At 41.0% G+C, this 7,587-nt stretch overlaps 1 protein-coding gene across 3 annotated transcripts in view; it reads right to left on the bottom strand.

The window, feature by feature from the left end:
- The window catches only part of ZSWIM6 (zinc finger SWIM-type containing 6), a 110,206-nt gene that overhangs the window by 73,149 nt on the left and 29,470 nt on the right, over positions 1–7,587 (bottom strand). The window lies entirely within an intron of this gene.

A 7,587-nucleotide genomic window follows, 5' to 3' on the forward strand; every position in this document is an offset into this window, starting at 1 on the left:
ATATTTTTTCATATTATTTTTAATTTCAGTTAACTTTACAACATGTCAGTTTTAAGGATCTGTGCAGCAACTGTCACTTCAAAGAGCATAATTTCAATTAGCTCAAGAGAAAGTTTCCAAAATGTCATGAACCCAGTTGAAACCATGTCTGTACCCTTTCAGTCTGCTCCTAGTGATACAACAAATCTCAAAGCACTGTAGAAAAGCAGACACTGCTGTATTTCTCTGTACTATTACAGTATCTTTGTGACACAAGTACCACACAACATTACAAGAATTTGCCAGCTACCACCAAACAGCTCTGTGATATGTTTCAAGGCTAGAACAAAGTTATATTTCATGGTATAATCAAATTCTTTCTAACTGAACAGGATCCAGATTTTTCTGCCTCGGGCCTCCTCCTAGCACAGGCCAGCCACATCCAAACCACACCAAATTGTGTCTTGCTTTGGTAGGCACATGAAGGATACACCCAGCACAATGACCTGTGACATTTACATACTAAAGGCAATAAAATGCAGTTTATATTGAACAGAGTAAGGTAAAAGAGTGAAATATAGTCAAATCAAAATTCAAACTAAAAAGATACAAGATTCACAACAAGGTTTGAATCAAAAAGATAAAAGAGTTTAAAGTTAATAAATTTTCTGTGGGCACTGAAAAGACATTTCAACAAAAGTTTGAGAAAATGCTCCTTTTACACTCTTAGCCACAGGTCCCTGGGGATACTTATTTTACTGTTACTCAAATAATGTGACAAAAATTTACGTAATTTATGATAGTGAAACCAGTTACTTGCATCGTCTACACTGTGCAACGGAGTTCTCTGAGCCACATGTTGTATTTTGTTTAGGGTTTCCAGAGACATTAACATTCAGTTCCTCCTTGTTGCTGCTCAGTTGAGACTCCTTCAATCCCCCAGAATGTCCTGGCAAAGGGCACCAATAATTCTGTCCCACACAATGGCTCACATCCTGGTATAGGGACAGTATGGGATGCTGAGAAGACAGACCTGAAGAGAAAGCTGCCAACCATGTGGAGAAGGAGAAATGGAAGAGGAAATGATACACAGCAAACAGGATGAGAAAGGAAAGTTGCTTATTTGTTAACATTACCATCTCCAAATTCCATCAATGCAATCATGAAGAGATATTTTCATTCTCCTGAGTCACCAAACCAGAAAAAGGTGGGGGGGGAACAAATACCACCAACCAACCAACCAACACATTCTGACATTCTAAAGCTAGAGGGGCATTTTCATCCCTACTCCATGCAAACCTAAAAACAGCTGCAGAACAAAAGCCAGTTTTGTACTATAGTACATGAAAAAAAGGGGGAGAGACAATGGGTAGGAGACACTTGGAAAACTTTTACACTCACCTTCTGCAAAGGATTCCTTTCAGAACCATTAGAAATGCCTTTGCTGCACCTAAGAACAATCACTTCTGGCTATTCATAGTACTCAGGAAACTGTTCCTGTTGGGTGTTATTTTCTTACCTAATCAAATAGCTCCCTAATTAATTATTCCTATTTTATCTGCCAGCTGTGATAGTATTCTACTGTCAGCTCTCTGGGTTCAGGAGTTCACCAGATGGGATGTCCCCAAAAACTGATAAAGTGGGGGAAAAGCAGGGGAATAAGATGTGGTATCTTAATCATAGCTCTTGCAGAAGTAGGATCTGTAGAAGCTGTATGTGAAATTACATTTTGGTTAATGCCTCTAGAAAAGAAGTGAGGCAAGAAAACACTAAGTTTCAAATTTCTTTAGGTATTAAAACTTAAGAATGCAAATTCACCCCAAGCATCCCTTTGCCAAAATAATTGATACAGGAAAAAAAATCCAACATGACGTTTAATACACTGTCAGAGAAATAAGGATCCTGGGAAATCAGTTAGTACACACATGACACTTACCGGACATTTCATCTATTTTGATTATTATTCCTCTGCCCATTATCAGTGATGCAGTGCTGTAATTGCAAAGGGGTTGCTACTATATGATTTTAGATTTTTTAGAATCCTTTTGCCATTTTCTTCCTGCACACTTACACTGACATTGTACTGAACTGGAAAAAAAAGCCAGGACAGGACCATCAGCCAGTAGAGCAGAAAGGGAAAAGTGTGTCGCTTGGGCACCAGTGCTACAGCACTACTCTATAGTTCTGGGGTTTAGTTGGTTGGTTTTACTGGTATATTTGTGGGATTGCAGTTTTTAGGTTTGGTGTTTTGTTTGTTTGGTGGGGGTTTTGTTTGTTTATTTTCTGTTTGTGTGGGTGGTATTTGTTTTTGGGTTGGTTTTTTTTTTTTTTCAAAATTATAGTGAATGCACAGGATTTCTCAGTGGATAGAGCACTGGGTTCACTTCCCCTTCTTTACAGGAAAAGGGCCTCTCTCTCAGAGCTGCTTCTAAGTTTCTTTCATTATGAGTCATGATGACAAGACACTTCGGGGAACATGAGTACAGAACATAAAAACAGGCTCTGAAGAGAAGTGAAACACCAAATATGAGGAACTTATATACAACAACACCATTGAAAACCAACTACACAACAATACTGCCTCTGCCATGTTAATTCATAGATTTAATTTTTTTAAAAAACTTAAATAGGCATTTAAGCAATATCCATCTCCACATATCAAATTAAACTTCTGACAGTGAATTTCAGAAGTAATATATTAAGCTTTATCTGGTGCCTATTTTTTTTCAGAAATCCAGAACCACAATGAATCTCTCAGGGCTCAAATCCAGTGTAGGCAATTCCTATTAAATAGCTTGCAATATTTAGAAAGCTTGAAAGATCCAAACTCCTGTTTTATATGGTTTATGCTGCATTTAACTAGACTTAGTCATTTTATAGCTCAAGAGGAAATCCCAGATTGTGCTCACTGGAATGAGAACTACAAACTAGTGTGATTCACAGAGGCAACCCAGAGGCTTCCTCATGGTCACACTGTGTCACTACTACCCTGATGCTCCAGACAGAACTTGAGGCATCACTGTGGTATGCACTGTCCAGCAGCAGTCATAAAATTTAATAACAATCTACAACTGACAAGACATTGGAGAAAGCAGCACACACAAATCAGACTGACTCACGCAGAGTCATGTAGCACCACAATAGTACAGAAGAAATTTACTACTTCTGATTGCTAAAACACCAACCACTAGATGATGTACCAAATTTTAAAAGCTGTTTTCCATACTAGTACTTCTGCTGGTTTTTTGGCTTTGGTTAAGACTTGACCCCAGTACTACATGACAGTGAATTTCATGAACTAGACCTGCCTTGCAAAAACAAGCTGCTGTATCAGGAACAGGTCTATACCAATGCCACCAATATCTACAATATCATTAACAGGACAAGAAGAATAAGAGAAGAAAGAGAAACACGCTTCTCTAAGTTTTTTCCAACTTACCTCTCCTTCACAGAACTATTAGGTTAAAAGTGCCAACATCTACTTAAACTCTAAAGAGAGTCCTGCAACCAATATCTCTAATTTATATAAAAGCATCATACCACTGTGATAAATGCACACTGTCCAGAGACCTGTGACAAGAAGCACTGCCCCCCCAAAGCTTTGCAGAATTAACAGTGAAAACTACAAGCAGCAAAACTGATCATAGGAGAGACAGACCCAAAAAATTGAATTGAAAAAAAAAAAAAAAAAAAAAAAAAAGAGAGCAGCTTCAAAAAAGCTGCCTGGACCTGCTAAGCAAGTATATAGGCAGCCCAGAAGTTTCTGCAGTGAGCAAGTCTCACAAAATCCTTTTACTAAGAGAAATATTTAAGTAATATTCCACTTACCTATACTGCCAGTCAGGCTGACAGTGAAACATGCTGTCACTCTTGCACAAGCCTGGATACTGTCCAGGTATGATAGCTGGGGTTTTTTTCCACATTTGTTTCACAATAATAATACAAAAGCAAGGAACCACCCCGAAATCTGATTATGGAGCTGAAGAGAGTATCATCCACAAGACGCATCACCTAGTCACACACAAAACCTGGGTGATTTTATTTTTAACTGAAAAGTTGAACATCTTGCCCTCCTTAAAATACCTTTTTACATAAGCTCTCTCCTAATTTACAAAATGAGGGGCTGTGATGGCACCACCACTGTGCTTTACTGCTGTAGTACTTCTCTCACCCGGCGGACATCAGAGGCAGGGCAGCAGCGCCAACAGCGCCTCCCAAATCCCCTAACCCTGGAACGCCGAGAGCTCAGAGCTCCTCACGGGCTCGCCTGCAGCACTGAACAAGAAACCCAAAAGGGCCGGAGGGGGCTGTTTTTCCCCATCAAACAGCACTCGACGTTCCCGCCCGAGGCGGGTGTGACGGGGCGCGGCGGGGCCCCCCCGCCTGTCCCCCGGCTGAACCGCCGGCCCGCGCTGACGTCAGCCGCGGCGGCATTCCTCAACAGCGCCGCGGGCCCGCGCCGCCGGCGAGCGCACTCCGAGCGCTCAGCTGTGCCGAGGCAGGCGAGGCCTTGGCGGGGAGCCAGGCTACTGAGCTCAGCATTTTGAAATGCACTTCCTTTTTACTTCACGGCTTTGCCGCGGCCCCGCCGCCCTTAACCCGCGCGGCACTGGTATCGCGGCCCCGCTCCGCGGGCACGCCGGGACAACGGGGAGGCTGTCCCGACCACGGCAGCGCAGCCCCGGTCACCCACGGCTGCGGAATGGAAAGTGAGCAGCCAGCCCCAGCACCGCCCAGCACATACAAGCTGGGAAGGAACACTCGCTCACAGCCCTGATTTCCTCCGGTTTTACCCAAGTCCGCATGCTGACAGCCAGGCACGACATTGTATTTATAGCAGCTGTGGTTTTAATCATGTTCTCATATAAGGTATATACGAAGCCTGAAGGTGCCGCCGGTCGCGCAGGTTGATTCACACGAGCTTAGAACGGGCAGAGCACCACTGGCTCTATCTGCACTGCAGCTGGGCACAAGGTGAACGTGGAAAAATGCACTCAGGTCACACGGAGGTGAGCTGACAAAAGGCTCAGAATAAGCACGTCTAAAACATGAGGGGGGAAGGAGACTAAGAATAGCTGTGGCTATTACAAACTGCTGTATTTGCTGTGCACGTGTTTTCCAATTACCTATACAACTCTGATGAAAATTAAGGAAGCTTTCTGATGGTCATGACATTGTCGTTTTCTCCTTCCATTCACACAGCCCTGCTACTTTTGAGAAGGCTCCTATTCTAGAGCTGTAAAGGCAGTAGAATAAATTCCTTCTCACCATTCCACCCACTCTGTTTTGGGACTCACTGAAGATAACAACCCATTTTTAGACTTCTGGTCCCAGACTGTAGCTCCATTACATTCATGAACTATTGCTGCCCAAACTCACCCCCTACAAACACACACCGGTTGTTTTGCAAGTAAGACCAAGAATAATGGTAACCATAAGAGAAAATTTCACTATCCCTGAACCTCTTTTTTCAAAAGACGTTTTAAGAGTGAAGTTAAACACAAGGGCTCAAGCTAGTTCAGCACTGACAAGAGCAAGTATCACCAAGAGCATGCAACAATTCCCTAATAAAGAACTCACAATGTACTATCCTGTCACGTTCTCCTATTCAGATTAATATTCCACCTGATCAAGTTAAGCTCTGGTTTTCAGAAAGCATGCCATGGAAAAATACTAGAACATAGAAACTTTTTGTTTGAAGTGAACACCTATCAGTACTCTGCCTTACCCAATAAGGGACACCCCTTTTGCAGTAGTCGTCACCCTAAGAAATATCATATACAAGTCTTTCCTCTGACTGTCAGCATGACTTCAGTACCATAGCATTACAGATACTGTACACTTAAATCAACTAAACTCTAGTTTTTAATTCAGTCAGCAAACAGATTGCTAACAATGTACAACTATCACAAAAATTGTTTACAAAACCAGAAAATCTTTTCACAGATGTTTTCATCACCTATTTCTAGCTCTCCAAAGTAATTTACAACCTAAGTAATCATATTCCTATAGCCGTGTCAGATGTCCCTAAGAAAAAAAACAAACTATGTACTTCCTGATGAAGGGCAAGTACAGCACTGGCTAGGATTCCTAAGCTTACAGTTATTTTTTTTTTTTTAAATTACAAACCAGATTTCCTAAAACGGACGTTCATGTTCTTAATCAGAAAAAGAAGTTCTGATTTTTAAAGTTCCCCACTTTAAGAAAACAGAACAGGGAGACAGCCCTCTCATCTAGCATTCCTCAGATCTAGATTGCTCAGGGACAGTTTAAAGCAAAACAAAAAGGCTTTGACTTCTATACCATAGAGGTTTCAGGCTACATTTTAATTTGAAGAATTACAGTATAAACCTGAGCTTCTATATCGAATGAGCAGATAGGATGGGTGAAAAGAAAAGATATCTCCTCTTCACACTCCCTCCATGCCATGTATGCAGTCTAAAGTATGATTTCAAGAAAAGTCCCTTTCACAGGCTTCTGTAACCACCACTTTTAGGAAGTGTAGAAGCTCCAACCATCAAAAGAGAGCATAAACTTTACAATCTTATTAGTCTGTAATACAAGTGGCATACATACACAACTTTAAATATTAACAAATACCTATCTCTTCTACAATTCCCGTTACATTAAGTTTTATAAATCTTGCCCAGATTGCATGTGGTAGTAAGCTGGAAAAATTGAGGAGCTAACTACAAGTAGAAGTATTTTATCTGAATGCATAACTGACATCTGTCTCTAAATGAATGGAATAAATCAGTTCCATGCCTTCAAGGCACCAGGGCACTTATTTGAATAAAAAGTTCCCCATAGCTACTATAACTGCCTCACCATACATATTCTAAGGAAAGATTTTATCAATATATACAACAACACAAAAATTCGACACACTAGGGAATGACTTAATACTTGCTGTTGGGACCATGATGTTTACATTTTTGGATGGTTACAAATTTGGTCTCTGTTTAAACATGGGCTCTATACTATTTTTACATTTAACACGTTACTGAGTTGGACAGGTTCTGTTGCTGTAGCTGATATATTCCACCACTGCAGTATACAATTCACAGATTTATTGAGTCATTAATCTTCCTGAAATCATCCTAACAATGCCAACTCCAAAAACTGACAAATATACTCCACTGGGTAACTGACAGCAGCATTGAAAGGATTTCTATCACCAAGCTTCCGTCTTCATAGTTTAAAGTTCTCATTTGCGACACCTGCATGAACAAGACCTCCTCATGAATCTCCCATTTCTTCTGTTACATTATGCCCTTAAACCATCTTTGCTGATAAGATACAACCTGAGACACTACAAAGTGTTACAAAATTGAACTAACAATTACTTTTGGATGTAGCAGTAGACAGATGTCATCCACTCAGGCTTAACTCTTCACCATGTTCGTAACATTTCTTCCTCGTGGCTATTCCAGGTAGTGCTGTCATTGAAAACTATGTACTTTGGGTAGTTTTTGCTGTATCACCATTTTAATTATCTCAGCTGCCTTCAAAAAAGGTCATAAGCAGAGAAGCCAACCACATCATGCGCTGTTTCTGGCTGCTGTCTAGGATTTGAAAGCAGGAAAATGACTAACTCTAGCAGCATTT

The sequence above is a fragment of the Parus major genome, chromosome Z, assembly GCF_001522545.3.
Source record: "Parus major isolate Abel chromosome Z, Parus_major1.1, whole genome shotgun sequence".
In the NCBI taxonomy this organism is placed as follows: Eukaryota; Metazoa; Chordata; class Aves; order Passeriformes; family Paridae; genus Parus; species Parus major.